Consider the following 16,344-nt stretch of genomic DNA (forward strand, 5'->3'; position numbering starts at 1 on the left):
GTGCGCATCATCGTCGATGTTTTGCATCACACTGCCCAACTGACCATACATCTGCAAGCAATGCCCGTACTAAGGCATTCTCATTGGGGACGTCTTGTAGGACGATGCGCTTCTGAAGGTTAATTTGCATGTCTAATTTCACGGCAACAAAGTTCGAATCGAGTGCTTCGCTCTGAAGTACACTTTGTTTTCTAAAAAAGGTGGATTGGCCGCACGGGGCGTGGATATACTGATGGTGCTGGAACTGAAAAAAATTACTTGCAAAAGAAGCAAGATTCTAGCTTTATTTTGTCGCTTATCCCGTGCGGACGGCTTTCGTATACTTTTATTTCACTATATCTGGAACTGAGCAAATATGGCTGCACAGGCACCAGTAGCTAAATAATGTTTCAACACCAGTCAGTGTTCTAAAATTTGTTTGTCAACACCATTGTGAGATGCAGTTTATCTGTTTGTCACACTTACCTATTCTTATTTCCGGTAAATGAAGGCGATATGTAATAAAATAAATAAAACCTAGGCCGGCCACACAAAGATGTTTTGTAAATCTCGTAAAACCAGCTTATTGGCTCAGTCTTTTTAAAAGCGCACAACGCATGCCGTATTGAGCGTAAAAGATTGCACTGCTTCACACGGTAGTCGTAACTCGCTTGTTCGAACTCTAGGCAGTGTGTCAGCAAATGCTGACCCTGGTGATTAGCAGTGACGTACGGCATGCCGCCACCACTCGCTGACGCACGAGACCAAGAGCTAGTCGAACCCATCATCAATCAGAGACGCATACAAAACATCGCTGGGACTCGCCGTCATCACGCCGATAGAGAAGTTAACGGCTCTCGGAATCTACAACACCTTCGCCGAGCTGTCGGACGCGGTTCTAGCTTCGCAAAAGGCCAGACTGCAGAACACAGCAGCGGGCAGAGCAATCATAGATCGGACTGAAATGGTAACGCCGCTCCGCGCTCTCTATGGGCAACGTTCGCTTCGAACCGAGGTCAGCAACGGAATCAAGGCAAGCCCCATCCCGAACCACATGAACAACGAACTCCGCGAAGGTCGGCGCAAGGCTTGCGTTGACCAAGAGCGGCGATAATTCAAGGGGCAACCCGCACGTAACGTACGTGGACGTGGCGGTGTACCCCGAAGAGGCTCTCTTTGCATTGGCTAGTGTCCTCCACCTTCGCTTTTCGGGTATTAAAAAAAAGATTGGCTGAGGGCAATTTAACGCCCTCCAGTACCTTATTTTAAAGAAGCCTTGAATGGTTCCTTTCGTTGTACCATGACGTATATTGTACAGACAAATAAATAATGTTTAGTGCTGATAGGTAAAGCGAGGAAAAGCAGCCATTCCTGAAGTAACGATATCCACAAACTGTGTTAATGAACTGAATACGTTCTCGCTGAAAGGAATCACCCGAGGCAATTTCATTCCATTTTTCGATGTTACTGCCCAACGCACTTAACTCATAAACATTTCATTAGCGATTCCACATTTCTCCTTGAAACTTCCTGAAGCCAACGCGGAAAGACTGTCTGAGAATTCAAGGGTGTGCCCACCTCTTGAACACACCTTTAGAATTGTCTCAAAGAGAATTTCCGGAGCCCTTCATTACGGCGTCCCTTATACCCTGATCACTTTGGGACGTTAAACCCATAAACCAACCAAGCAACCATTGGCTTAGGCGTATGGGGTTTAACGTCCCAAAGCTACTCAGGCTAGGAGGGACGCCGTAGTGGAGGGCTCCGGAAATTTCGACCACCTGGGGCTCTTTAACGTGCACTGACATCGCACAGTACACGGGCCTCTAGAATTTCGCCTATATCGAAATTCGACCGCCGCGTCAGGAATCGTACCTGCGTCTTCCCGGTCAGTAGCGCCATAACCACTGAGCCACCGCGGCGGCCAAGCAACCATTGTCGTGGGCCCAATTAACGTCTACTCTTTAGCCTATACCTTTGCCGCTTGCATTCACTTCTAAAAGTGCTTTGACGCAACAGTCACAAAAGTATTTTTTCATTCCTCTCCATATATGTGCTGCTTCGGGAGCTGATGACACGCTCATGTCGTCCATAACAGTTTTCTAAGCAGAAAGGCTAAAAAATGCTTTGTGCTATGCAATTTTTTAATTTTTATTTGGCAAGTATGCCACGTACAAGTCGGTGGGAAACGCGGCGCTATCGACAAAGCAGTAAGGCTTCGGTTTTTTTTCGCGGAAACAATAGGGTCCTTAAAGCGTGAGTGGAGAATTTAAGCTTATAAACAAAATGCCCACAGTGGTCTTGGATACCAAAACAAGCTACGCATCGCTAGCACGCGAATGGTAGAAATGCGCCCGTAAAACGGGGTTTTGTTTCACGTTTTACGCTGATACAGCGGAAAATCACTCGGGCTGCTAGCAACTGTGTGCGCGGATGTGTGAGTGTCACCGCCGTGTTTTCTTTCTCGTCGATTACGTTCCCAACGAAATCCAACTTAATCTTCCGCTCATGGTAAGTCTACACGTTGTTGTTTTATTAATTTTGTCTCTTAAAGCATTTTAAGCAGAGCTGTGTGCGTCTAACAGATTATTTGCGTAGCGAGCAGCTTCCTATCCTGGTTTGTAAGTCGCGTTATAAGCTGCAGAAACCATCGGGCTCTCTACTAATGATACCGCTTATGTCTGTGCCGCTCTGTTGTTCCTAACACGCGGAAAAGGCATTCGGGGAGGAACCCGGGATGGTAAGCCGCTCCTCGCGAGCTGTGTGCTGGCTTTTTCGTGCTGCAAGGTCGATAGATGCTCGGCAAGAAAAACTGCTTAGCTAGCGAATGACGGCCGAAATGGCACTATGCTTTAGCGGCGCATGAGCTCGATTTACTTGGCGTTCCCGGAAAGCCACACTGGCATTCTGACGTGGATTACGTTTGCCTTTTCAATCTTTGTGTTATCGCCTGTCCGGATCTTGGAATGCTGTTCATTGAGAGGTGTTCATCGCTCATTACGTGTAGACGCTCTCTCGAAGCCCGTCGCAGACAGCGCTTCACCAAAGATGTTTTGTAACGCTTTAGACTGGAGCACGTGATGTTTTTCAAGGATAGCCTAGTGACAATGCAGGATGCTAATAGTGTGATGGTTAAATAAAAGCCGCTGCCGACGCTAACGGCGAACGTGTACGAACACTGCAAAGAACCTGCGAGCTGCATCCTGTCTCCCCTTTCGTTGCACACCTACGGACGCGCCCATCCCTGTTACCCGAGCAATGTCCGAGCCGCTCTTCGTTTTGAAAGCTGAGTAAAGGTCGCCTCGACAACAGACGGTTTGCATATCGTTTTGAGAGGCTTTTTTATGAACCCCGTTCACGCGCGTGCGCAGATTTCTCAGACAGCATTTGTGCGAGAGACAGAGTATGCGTTTTTGGTCTCGGACTGCTACAGTACGGAAAATCCAATGTAATTACGCGCTGATTTTTTTTTTCTATTGTTCTTTGGTGCACTTATAAGAAATGCGCAGATACTGCTTGCGCAAGCGTATGCAATTCAGCTCGTTCTGTGCTATTATGGATGGCAGAAGCACAGCCTGCGACTTCATTTTCGACATAAAGGCGAGCTTTAACTGCGCGCCGTCTGATATTATATGTTACAATGCTCCTCCAGAGAGAACAATCAGCGAGCTTGGTCACCTGGTCACAGCAGATATAACACCGCAAGAAATAAAAAAAAACTTTCGCTACATCCCTAGTACTTCGCATCCCCTCTTGAGCGTTTCTTTCGTTTTTTTTTGTTTGTTTCCTGTTTTTTTTTATTTCATTTTCTTTTTATTTATATATATTTACAGTTCTGCTCTGCACCACCTGCTATCATATTTCAGCCGCACTTGGCTCCAGTACACCCTTGCCCCTTTTTTTTTCACTTTTCAGTGAGCTAGCACCAAAACCCCCCATTTCAGATTTCACCGATTTTTGTCCATCGCCTCTAGCAGGTGGCCCACTTTCCACGGTGTACAGGTGCTAACCTGCGCACCTGGATGTGGGCTTTATGCACAACTACGCAAAGCACTTTATGGGGAAACACTCGATGGCTACGAGATGGTTTCGAATACGCGGCGGAGTGAAGAGATCAGCTTCTCTGGTCACTGCATTAGACCACTACGTCATCACCGCAGCCGAACATCCCGCGTGTTTAATTGCCAGTATATCGCACCTTGCTCAGGATGCCGTCGCCTTCATCAACTTACATCTGTGCGCAATAGATCCAGAACACGCCACTTTCACATTTATTATTTTTATTATTATTTAAGCATACTGTAAGCCTAATTACGCTCTTACAGGCCGTCATAACGTGAGCTTCGAACCGAAACCGAAGTTAAAACCGAAGTCTTATTGTTTTTTCTTTCTTCTGGCTTTCCCTGACGCTAAACATGCTTTTCTCTGCCGCTACTTCACCTTTACTTTTCATGAGCTCTCACTCCAGCTTCTTACTTTACTTCCCCGTGTTTGGCTCTGCAATGGTGCTCTATTTGTTTACCGCAGTTTTTTCGCGCCAACTCGACTTCTTTAACACTTAACCTGTCGCAGCCCTACCCACCGCCCTACCGCACTACCCGCTACACACCCTACCTCGCTAGCAGTGCTTCTTCCTCAGTGCGAAGGCCTTTTAACCGCTGCCGATGATGAGCACTTAGCCCCAACAAACACCCCTCCTCTTTTCGAAAGGTTGGCTAGCGGACTGAGGCTCCCGCTCAAACCTTGTTCCCTTTGTTTTGTGTTGTCTATAGAATCCCATCTTCCTGCCCTCTCTCTACGCAGTGGTGAGATTCGTTCTCATTATTTTGGCCTGAAATAGGCAATGTTTTAGATTTCCGGTCGCAATTTCGAAGACATTTTTACGCTATGTTATTTGTTGAAGAAAGTGTTGCGCAAGGTGTATCACCCGCCTTGAGGACCAGCCGCCGCGGCGGCTCAGTGGTTATGGTGCTCGGCTGCTGACCCGAAAGACGCGGGTTCGATCCCGGCCGAGGGGGTCGAATTTCAATGAAGGCGAAATTCTAGAGGCCCGTGTGCTGTGCGATGTCAGTGCACGTTAAAGAACTTCAGGTGGTCGAAATTTTCGGAGCCTTTCACTACGGCGTCCCCCATAGCCTGATTCGCTTTGGGACGTTAAAGCACCATAAACCAAACCATAAACCACACTGAGGACCAGCAATGGAATACTGGATCACAGCTACAACATTTTCTTATCATGAATGCAATATAAAAAAAAAGACATGGCCATGAGCGCTCTCAACTGGGAAAACGAGACCGCTATCAATATGTAGCCGGTACGGTGGGCATGTAGTCTACCCCTTGTGAGTTAACACCTAAGATGTCGCTAGAGGCGCTAGTGACGTTTGGCGTGACGTCATACCAGGAGCGAGAGACGGGCTACCAACTCGGCTCGTCGGGTAACGGCGGCCGCGCTCTTCCCACTGCTTTCGCAACCAACCAGGCTTAACCAGCAGGCTTAACCAGCAGCGACAAGCAGGAGTTGTCGACAGAAATGTGACGCTTTTCAATTGGTCGAAACGGTCGTGACGTCAGAGTGCGCGAATTTCAAACGGGGCCAATTGTACTTTGGCTAGTAACCATGCAACCAATTAAGGGATCGTATAGTGATGCTTCTAGTAAGTGGGACTGAGTTCAGTTAATTGCTTAATTACCCGATTAGCCTTATTAACCCTTCTAGTCAGGCCAGATAAATAAATAAAACCGAGTAGGAAATTGGTCGAGTTCGGGAATCGAACCCCGGTCTCCGGAGTGCGAGACGAGCATGCTAACCACTCCGCTATGCCAGCTCTTTTTTTTGTCTACATTATTTGTAATGAACAAAGGCGCGTCTAGTGAATACGATGTCTTCGTTCACTCCCATCTTCCTCCCTTCTCGTTACGGCGAGGTTTAGGTGTCCATCCAGATATGCGAGACAGATACATTTCCTTTCCTCAAAAACCAGTTTACCGACGAGCAAGGCGTAGAATGCGTTCTATGGACTCCCTGGCAGCGTTTCAAGACGCTGTCACATTTCACTCTTAGAGGCGAAGCCTAACATCTTAACAACGCATCAGTGACACAAGCAGCAACACCGCGCTTAAGGCTTTCGCTTCACCGCACTATAGGTCAACAAAGTGCCCCTCTGAATATTTATGCGTAGGACATTGCAATCACTCAGTTCAGCCCTTGGTCGCGGCCGGGAAGGCACCAAACCACGTGACGTGACGTCACGACAGCCGGAGGAAAAGCTGGGCCCCAACTCGCGCGGTCGCGCGCGGCCGCAGCCACCACCTGACTCCCGCTCCTCCCGCTAGGGGTGCTGCGCCGGCGCGTGACGTCACGGACGAAAAGCTGGGCCCCAACTGCCGCAGCCACCACCTGACTCCCGCTCCTCCCGCTAGGGGCGCTGCGCCGGCGCGTGTCGTACAGATTAGGCGGAAATGTAGTTGAGCAGCGACTCCCGGGTTTAATGTATGCGGACGATATTAAGGCGGAAGCCTTTAATGTCTCATCGTTGTAAGCAGCAGTTGTCGACAGAAAATGTCACGCTTTTCAATTGGTGGAAAAGGTCGTGACGTCACAGTGCGCGAATTTCAAACGGGGCTAATTGTACTTTGGCTAGTAGCCATGCAACCAATTGAAGGGATCCTATAGTGATGCTCCAAGTAAGTGGGACTGAGCTTAGTTAATTGCTTAATTACCCAATTAGCCTAATTAGCATTACTAGTCAGGCCATATAAATAAATAAAACCGATTAAGAAATTGGTCCAGCTCGGGAATCGAACCCCGGTCTTCGGCGTGAGAGACGAGCATGCTATCCACTCCGCCATGCCAGCTCGACGGTTTGGAATGAACAAAGGCGCGTCCAGTGAATACGGTGTCTTCACTCACTCTCATCCTCCTCCATTCCCTTCCGGCGAGGTCTAGGTGTCCACCGACAAATGAGAGACAGATACATTTCCTTTCCTCAAAAACCAATTTACCGACGAGCGAGGCGTAGAACCGAATGGGCGATGGCGTTCTGTGGACTCCCTGGCAGCGTTGCAAGACGCTGTCGCGTTCCACTCTTAGGGGCGAAGCTTAACATCTTAATCACACGTCAGTGACCACACTTTAGGTCAAAAAAGTGCCCCCCCCTGAATTTTGTGAGACAGTTACTGCGTAATTTCCTTTCCTCGAATACAATTTTCATTTTCTTCATTACGGCTCCTCTTTATCTATCTTCTTTCACTCCCACTTCCTCCCTTCCTCTACGGTGCTGTTCAGGTGTCCACCGAGATGACAGAGAATTACTGCGCCATTTCCTTTCCTCAAAAAGCGTTGCGTTCAAAGGGCAAGGCATCGCGCCGAACGGGTGGTGGCGTTCCGTGGACTCCCTGGCAGCGCTACAACGCGCTGTCGCGTTCCACTCCTAAAGGCGAAGCTTAAGCACAATTAATTAGCAGGTAATTAGTATTCAAGCATTAATCAGTAATTAACCATTAATTAGTGATTTGTCATCACTTAGTAATTAGTACTCAAATATATGTGACGCCACCAGTGCCACAGAAACAGAGAAGGTGGTGCGAAAAACGCTTCCGCCTCTACCCACTATAGACAGTCAAAGTGCCCCTGAATTTTTCGTACTGTTAGCAGATAGCCAGGAAGATTTACAAACTGGTTAATTGCTGTGGACACGAAGGAGACGCTCTAGGATTAAGTTTTAGCGCAATTAAATCAGGTCTGATGATTTTATGCGAAGCATACTACTTTAGCTACCACTTCACCGTGGTTATGCGCCTCCAAATCACGTGATACATGACGTCACACCACGTGACACGATGACGTCACGACAGTAGAGAAACGGGGACCCACCTCGCGCCGTCGCTGTGGTTGTGCGCCTCCAAATCACGTGATACATGACGTCACACCACGTGACACGATGACGTCACGACAGTGGGGAAACGGGGGCCCACCTCGCGCCGTCGCTGTGGTTGTGCGCCTCCAAATCACGTGATACATGACGTCACACCACGTGACACGATGACGTCACGACAGTGGAGAAACGGGGGCCCACCTCGCGCCGTCGCTGTGGTTGTGCGCCTCCAAACTACGCTACACGATGATGCTTCGCATTCTCCAGGCTTGACCAAGTTAAGCCTCAGCCATTTTTTTAACGCTACAACTGACCAGGTGCTTACAATACAAGGCTACGAAATGCCCAAAGTGGCCGAATACAAATACCTGTGCATATGGCTAAACGAAGGGCAGATATACACGGAAAAGCACGAACAGGCTCTTAGGGCAAAAGGACGGAGAGACGCCGGGATAATGAAACATAGGGCATTATGGGGGTACAACAAATATGAAGTACTAAGAGGTATTTGGAAAGGAATAATGGTGCCGGGACTTACTTTCGGCAATGCGGTTCTGTGCTTAAGGGCAGAAGTTCAGTCGAGATTAGACGTAAATCAGAGAGCTGTTGGAAGATTAGCACTAGGTGCCCACGGCAAAACCACAAACGAGGCAGTACAAGGGGATATGGGCTGGGCATCGTTCGAAGCACGGGAAGCTAAGAGTAAAATACTATATGAAGAACGCCTGAGGAAATTGGACGATAACAGGTGGGCAGCTAAGGTATTTAAATATTTATACAGAAAGAGCGTTGACTCACAGTGGCGGAAAAGAACTAGAAAACTAACCAGTAAGTATGCAGGTCATGAGGACGGAGAAAGAAAGAGCATTAAACGACAGGTTAAAAACGCAGAAGTTAAAAATTGGATGAATTCAATGGAAAAGAAACATAGTGTAGAACTATATCGATACTGGAAAAGGCAGATCAGGAAAGAATTTTTCTATGATAACTCAAGAGGCAGTGCCCTGCTTTTTGAAGCTAGGTCAGGGTGTCTTAGAACGCGCAGCTACAAAAAGAAATTTAACGAAGAAAATGACTCATGTGCCGTATGTGGTAGACCTGTGGAAACAATTGAACACCTCATAATCAAATGTGATGGTATCCATCCGGATGTCGATGCAGGCGCAGTCACTCTTCCTGAGGCCCTAGGGTTTAAAGATAACAATGACCATGTAAACAAATCTGCAGTGGAAGTTAGCAAAAAGCGATTGGGGGATTGGTGGCTGAAAAGCAGAGATGTGGCATAAGGTTAGAATTGTAGGAAACTGTAGGTAAAGATGATGGCGATTCTTAATGAGAATTGCCAACACAGTTTAAAAAAATAATAAAGAAAGAAAAGCTGAGCATGGTGGCAAATGCCAGTACCCCGTTTCAAAGGGGGCGCTCCTATCCATTCATCCATCCATCCATCCACGTCACGGAGGAAAAGCTGCTGAGAAAATCGAGTGCCGCCAAGCAATACCTCGCGCAAAAAGACCGCGCAATATGCTACGCATTCTTGGCTTAACCAAGCTAAGCCCGGGCATCTTTTTTACTGTCTTTGGCGACTGCGGTCGCTTTTTTATTGTAGTGTTTTAGAGCGCAGCTCTTTCAACCCCGTTTCGCGGCGTCGGCGTCGCCGTTGCCTGTTCGGCGTTCATTGTGTTCATTGGCGTTGGCGTTGAAGTCTTACACTCCGATCATTTTAAGGAAAGGAAGTGCCCAAACTGGCTCCCCGGGTTAGTGGACGCCTGAATCGCGCTGTTGTGTTATTGATGCGGCCGTATGAGCCGTTATTTAGCAACCGTCGCGGTGGACACCCGAACCGCTTCGTACAGGAAGGGAGAAAGGTGGAGTGAAAGAAGAAAGACAAAGAGTGGCCGTAGTGAAGAAAATGAAAATTGTATTTGAGGAAAGGAAATTCGCGCAATAACCATCTCAGATATCTTGGTGGACACCCGTAATCTGTTTGTAGAGGAAGGAAGGAAGGAAGGAAGGAAGGAAGGAAGGAAGGAAGGAAGGAAGGAAGGAAGGAAGGAAGGAAGGAAGGAAGGAAGGAAGGAAGGAAGGAAGGAAGGAAGGAAGGAAGGAAGGAAGGAAGGAAGGAAGGAAGGAAGGAAGGAAGGAAGGAAGGAAGGAAGGAAGGAAGGAAGGAAGGAAGGAAGGAAGGAAGGAAGGAAGGAAGGAAGGAAGGAAGGAAGGAAGGAAGGAAGGAAGGAAGGAAGGAAGTGGGGGTGAAAGAAGAAACAGAAAGGGAGGCCGTAATGAAGTAAATGAATTTTAGGAAAGAAAATTACGGAGGTGGTTGCGCCGCTGTTGTTGTTGTTGCGACTGCGATAACGATGAAAAGGGAAGTGCACGGGCCTGCCGACTGGCTCAAGCCGAGCCACCACCGCTTCCACGTGCAGATAGAAGTGTGTTGAAAGATAAGAGGAAAGAGAAAAAGATAGAAAAGACGCGCGTCGCAACAACCACGACCGCCGAAGCGGACGCTGGCTGAAAAAAACATAAGCTCCCTGCTGTGCAGAGGAGAGGCCACAGTTGGCACGATTCCAGCGCACGGACGGACACTGCGAGCATGGACGGACACCGCGAGCATGACCCATTAAAGGCTTTCGCCTTAAAATCCCGTCAGGAGATTGGTAAATTGGTTTTTGAGGAAAGGAAATGGAGCAGTATCTGTCTCACATATATCGGCGGACACCTGATCCACGCCGTAAGGGAAGGGAGGAAAGTAGGAGTGAAAGACGGAAGAGAGAAAGAGGTGCTGTAGTGGAGGTCTCCGGAATAATTTCGACCACCTGGGGATCTTTAACGTGCCCTGACATCGCACACAACACGGGCGCCTCTTGCGTTTCGCCTCCATCGAAACGCGGCCGCCGCTGTCGGGTTCGAACCCGGGTACTCCGGTTCGGTAGACAAGCGCCTTACCACTGAGCCACCGCGTCGGGTCCGTCAGGAGACTACTTTGTTTTCAGAAAAGTTCCCTATTATAGAGCCCATGAAATGTTTCCGGTATCGGAGTTTTCGGCCGCATGTGTAACAAGTAGAGACTGGCGTAATCAGCAAGGCAGTATTTCCGCAGTTGTGACATTGTCTAATAAATGCGCGTGATTGCGAGCCTAATAAATACCGTTTTAGGAAAAAGCCTTTTACTTTCGGGGACAGTTGTGCTTGGAAGCCGATGAAGCGCCACCAAGGTGGGCAGCTTAGTGGCGGAACTGCAAGCAAGAGAAAATTTGGTACGCCCTTTAGTTTTTATTTGGGCCAAGCCGCAGCTGTGGCTCAGTGGCTATGGTGCTCGGCTGCTGGCCCGAAAAACGCGGGTTCGATCCCGGCCGCGGCGGTTGAATTCCTTTGGAGGAGAAATTCGAGGCCCGTGTACTGTGCGATGTCAGTGCACATTAAAGAACGCCAGGTGGTCGAAATTTACGGAGCCCTCCACTACGGCGTCTCTCATAGCCTTAGTTTGGGACGTTAAACTCTTTCGCTACCGTGCCATAGGCGATCGTTCGCATATGATCGATTCAAATCGCCCGCGCAAAAAAGCTAATTTTGGAGCCTTGTGGACGTGCTCCGCCATCTAGTTAGCGAGCTCAACAACTGCTCTTTCGATTGCAGCCTTGGTTTCAGTGTTTTGACATGAGGGGGCGCCGTGAAAAATAAAACTTTGAACGCCCGCAGCACCGTCAGCCGGAGAAAATGGCGTCCGCGTCGCCGAGCGCTCCTCGGAAGCGAAAGCTGACACCGAGCACGTCGGCCGGTTTCGGTTTCGTTTTTTGCGACGAAAGCAGCGGTTATTAGTCGGGCAACAATGTACAAACGTTGGATTTCGGTTTCGGCAGCGAGACTTCGCCTCGGGAGCCTGGAACGTCAGCGCGTACTTGCATGTAAGCTCTGTTTTCGTTCGCTGTGTGTTTTCTGCGGTGCATACGGTTTGTAATTGATGACAGTGGTTTATTTTTGTGCTTCAGGGTCTTGACAACGTATGGCGAAGACAGTTTGCCAAATGCTCAAGGTCGCGTCGCGTTTTTCAATCAAGACGACAGCTAGGTGTCCATATCGGCACATCGCTGCGGAGCGGCGCTCGGAGATTCGCTCGACTTCTCGACTTTTTTTTGATCCTTTTCACGGCGGAAATGATGAAGATCGTGTGCGGAAACACTAATAAGTATGCATGAATGAAGATTTTCAGCAAATTCGGCGTGACGGCTCATGGGAAGCCGTGAATCTGTTGGAGATTCTGATGTTCATTGGAATCATCATATACATTGGAATTGTTGGCCTGCCACGACTGTATCTCTACTGAAATACCAGAATGATCTATTCTGGCCCTCTGCCATAAAAAATAATTTCTCAAAATTGGTTTTTCGCTTTTTTTTTTTTGCACGTAACGGACCCGGATGATTCAGTGGCGGCAGCTTCTATTGGCAATACTTGAAAAGTGTCCTAGCTTTTGAACCACATCGATAAAACTTAATTATTCAATCCTGATGTTTTAGAGCTTGCCTAAAATGCCAAATTTTATCAGCTGGCTTTCAGGGAGCAGCTCATTCAAGAAATCTTCGGGTATGATGAGGGAAAAGAAGTCCACGCCCCCAATCCTCTCATAGAATCCATTCAACACCAACCGAAAAGAATGAAAAAAAGAAAAAACTACAAGCTCGGCTATCAGAAAACAAGGGAGGAACAAAGATAAAACCTTATGTGAAGCACCTGTCAGTCTACCTCTGCTTCACATCTTCACCTCTGATTGCTCTTCACAGTGGCACCACAGTCATGACCCCTGACTTGACAAGCCATGGAAACTGCAGTAAATTTTTCTCATAGCTGAAACTGTGAATAATGACAGCTATAAACATGTGCAACAGTTTGTATATTCCAGTTTTCCTCTAATCAAGTTCGGGCTTAGTGCAGCCGGTAATTTTTGTTTTTGCTATATACTTTTTTTGTGTTTTTAGCAAATTTCACAAATAAATGTTCATTTACTTTTGCACACACAACTCTGGTGTTTATTTCATTCAGAAGTGTAACTAATAAGCTACAATTTCATGCATTGCAATATGTGCTGGGTGTATTAGTTCTTGAGAAAAAAAATTTTCTTCCAGTACGCTCCAAATCGTGCATTTTTCCGCGGTAGCGAAAGAGTTAAACCCCATAAACCAAACCTCTTTATTTGGGCCCACGTAAGAACTCCAGGTGGTTAGTCTCTAAACTGCACCCTGCATAATAACAATAGGAGTTATAATTTAGTGTTCCTTTTTGACGGACGTAAAAAAAATGGCGGGGGCTTAGCTTTGCTTAAGCCTAGTAGGTTACGAAAACGCGCAGCGCCTCCAACTGAAGGAACGCAGTGCGCCGCGTCTACAGGTCAGGCGTGGCTACCGGCCGGCGCTGCGCGACGACTTAAAGCATCTTGGAACGCAGTGCGCCGCGTCTACAGGTCACGCGTGACTACCGGCTTTTTGAGGAAAGGAAATGGCGCAGTAATTCTCTGTCATCTCGGTGGTCACCCTAACCGCACCGTAAAGGAAGGGAGGAACGCCACCCCCCGTTCGGCGCGATGCCTTGTTGCGACTGAAAGAAAGAGAACTTGTAGAACGCCGCCGGGCTCGCCATTCTGCGGCATAGGCGCGTTGCTTAGCCAACCGCTCTTGCCTTTCTTCATCTGTCTCCTCGGCACGGCGCCGGCGTTTGCGCGCAGCACGTCGCCCCAGCGACGCCTTGTACGACTCCTCAGACATGACTAAGCGGAGCGCGCCTGCGGCGCCCTGTTTATCCTGTCCTAACGAGCGCCGTCACGCGTCGGGCCGAGGAGGCCGTCACGTGGTAGCCGCCGCGCCGAGCGAAGGAACGACTACGGCCGAACAGACGAGTTGGGGCCCCTGCTCTCCTCTGGTTGTGACGTCACGCTGTCACGTGGTCGTGCGCCGCAACTGCGCCGGAGCGAAGGAACGACCTCCACCGACGGCAGAAAAGTGCTAGCAGTATTGCTTTCGTAATAGAAAACGCCTAAGCGCCGCCTTGCCATGATATTGCGCATGCAACCACGAAGGACAGAGGAACATGCATGTCTGAGTAATTGTTCGTAATTAAGATATTCCCGTCGCAGGCATAAGCTTCAACACAAGAAAGCCACACAAAGGTGTACTTCATGCAGCGCGAATATGCCTGAAATCAGATCATATGAATTCCTCTCACGCATATAGTGTTTTCGGATTGGTGCAGTGGTAGTGGTTTCAATAAGGTTTATTTTGGGCGTGTCGAAATTACTGTGGTGGGTCTGTAAACAACATCATGCAGGGTAATATTAAGGGTTCTGGGCGGCTTCACGGAGCCAGCAGAAGAGCGAACCAGTGGCGTTCCCTCTGCCTGGACTGGGTCCCTGCCTGAGTACCAACCATGCGATCGCGCTAGCAACTTTCAGTGCGCCACATCACCTACAGCAGTTCCCATTAGCATGTTTCTTCGAAGTCGACACGCTGGAAAAACTGAGTAATCAATGAGAACCGGAGGCCTATCTACCTAGGTTGTGCTTGCAGCTTTCACCTTTTCACGTCACGCGATCATCTCTCTCGCGCCTGAGCACCGCGGCAAATTGGCACCCACCTTGACTCCAGAGTAGGCCCTACCCACCGCCCATCCACTCATTTACTCCCTTCTGGCTCCTTCACACACTAGAAGCCCATGCAGCACTGCCAGGAAAGTGTGACGGCCAAACACAGTGCAAAGTAGTGACGGGATAGCGATCCGTACAGCCATTACTTCTACAATACCATGCAGCAAAAACAGCTAATCACGATTTGTCGCATGACATGGTATGGGCGCATGTGAATTTATTTTTGTGATCAGTCAGTTTCGCCTCCGTCCTAATAATATAGAATAAAAATGATTCAAACACACGACAATAAAAGGCTGTCATTAAAGGTCACAATGTCGGTAGTAGAAAAAACGTCCCACTAAAATAGCGCTGCTAAAAACGAATGACAGAAGAGTCCTAAAGACTGCGCAATTCTTGCGATTCACCTCGGTTTACGTCGGCCAGATGATCAGCCAACACAAAGCGAAAATATGTTCACATAATTTACGGCGCCGTCGTGCACGCAGAGAGTATCATGTGTTGAAAAAAGTCCAAAGGAAAGCGGCGATAGCTTTGAAAAGCCTTGAAGCCTATGCTAGCATGCACTGTTGGGACCTCTACCAAAACACGAGTCCTAAATCAAGCTCAAATCCTCATTATAGTATAAGAAGAGAAGTGAGAGCCTGGACTACCCGTATACTACTTGCGGTTATCAAAATGTCTATATCGTTGCGTCTTCTTTGCCTTCTTCTTGAAGCGTGAATCCTTCGTACGCGCGGTTTCAGTGAGCGACGACGGATATGCTGGTGTCTCAGTCATGCTCACAATACCCGAATCAACACCAGAGGTCGTGTCCGCAGAATGCAATCTTTGAGAACGAGCTTTGCCCTTGCGAGAACTCGCGCTTTCAGGCGTTTTCACCAGGGCCGGTGTAACAGCGCCACTGCTAGCGCCTGCGGACGACAACGGTGTCTGAACGCCACTCGGTGCCCCGCTGTGAAGTTGGAACGGCGATCCAGAGCTGCTTTTTTGGCTTCCTGGTGCTGAGGGCGTTGCGACTTCCAGACTCGAAACCTTCCCGTGACGCAAACCAGGCGAGCCTTTTGGACTCGACACTGTGCTTGATGACTTTCGGGCGGGCACAGAAAAGCCGGGTGCCTGGTTTGACTCAACGGTATCCAAGTTCGGAAGCGGTACGGGTTCAAAGAAACTTCCGTCGCTAGCTGGAGATGGCTGGTGACCAGGAGCACTTCGATGCGCTGAAACACCTTCCGTATTGCCGAGACCGCATTCTGCGAGGCTTCTGCGAGGCCCATCCTCAGATTTCCCTACTGACTCAACGCTACCAACGACTCTGCAGCCAGTTTCCCCTGAACTTCTTTTCACCGGTGATGCCTGTGGTTTTGTAAGTGCAGCAAGTTCCGTGGCTGATGGGGCAGCATCTGGCACATTTTCCGCGGAGGGCGCATGCTCCGAGGTCCGCCTTGGTACGTGCAGTCCATCCTGTTGCAGGCGTTGCGCAGCGTCTACCGGCCTCATCTCGGCCTCCTGGCTCAGTGGCTTCTGTAGAGGCTTCACGCTGTTGTCCTCTGCCGAAGAAATAAGTTGAGAATAGACCAATATTAAACGCTGTACCTCAAACGGTATACAAAATGTCAATACATGCGCCTGAGTTGATATTAAACTCTCGAAAACAAGGCCATTTTGGACTTTTATCAAACAGTTTCGTCAACCTGAGTGAAGCCTCCACATAATGTTGAAAAATAGCAAACCTGGGTATTTAGGCATGCTGATTATTCGTTGCGTCAATTAGGATCTGATAAAGCTATCCTCGTTTCTTTTATAATATTTGTTGTTTTAGATAATCGTTCTTGTGTAGCTTCCAATCGC

The sequence above is a fragment of the Amblyomma mixtum genome, chromosome 2 (assembly GCF_055824585.1).
Source record: "Amblyomma mixtum isolate Tamu chromosome 2, ASM5582458v1, whole genome shotgun sequence".
NCBI lineage: Eukaryota > Metazoa > Arthropoda > Arachnida > Ixodida > Ixodidae > Amblyomma > Amblyomma mixtum.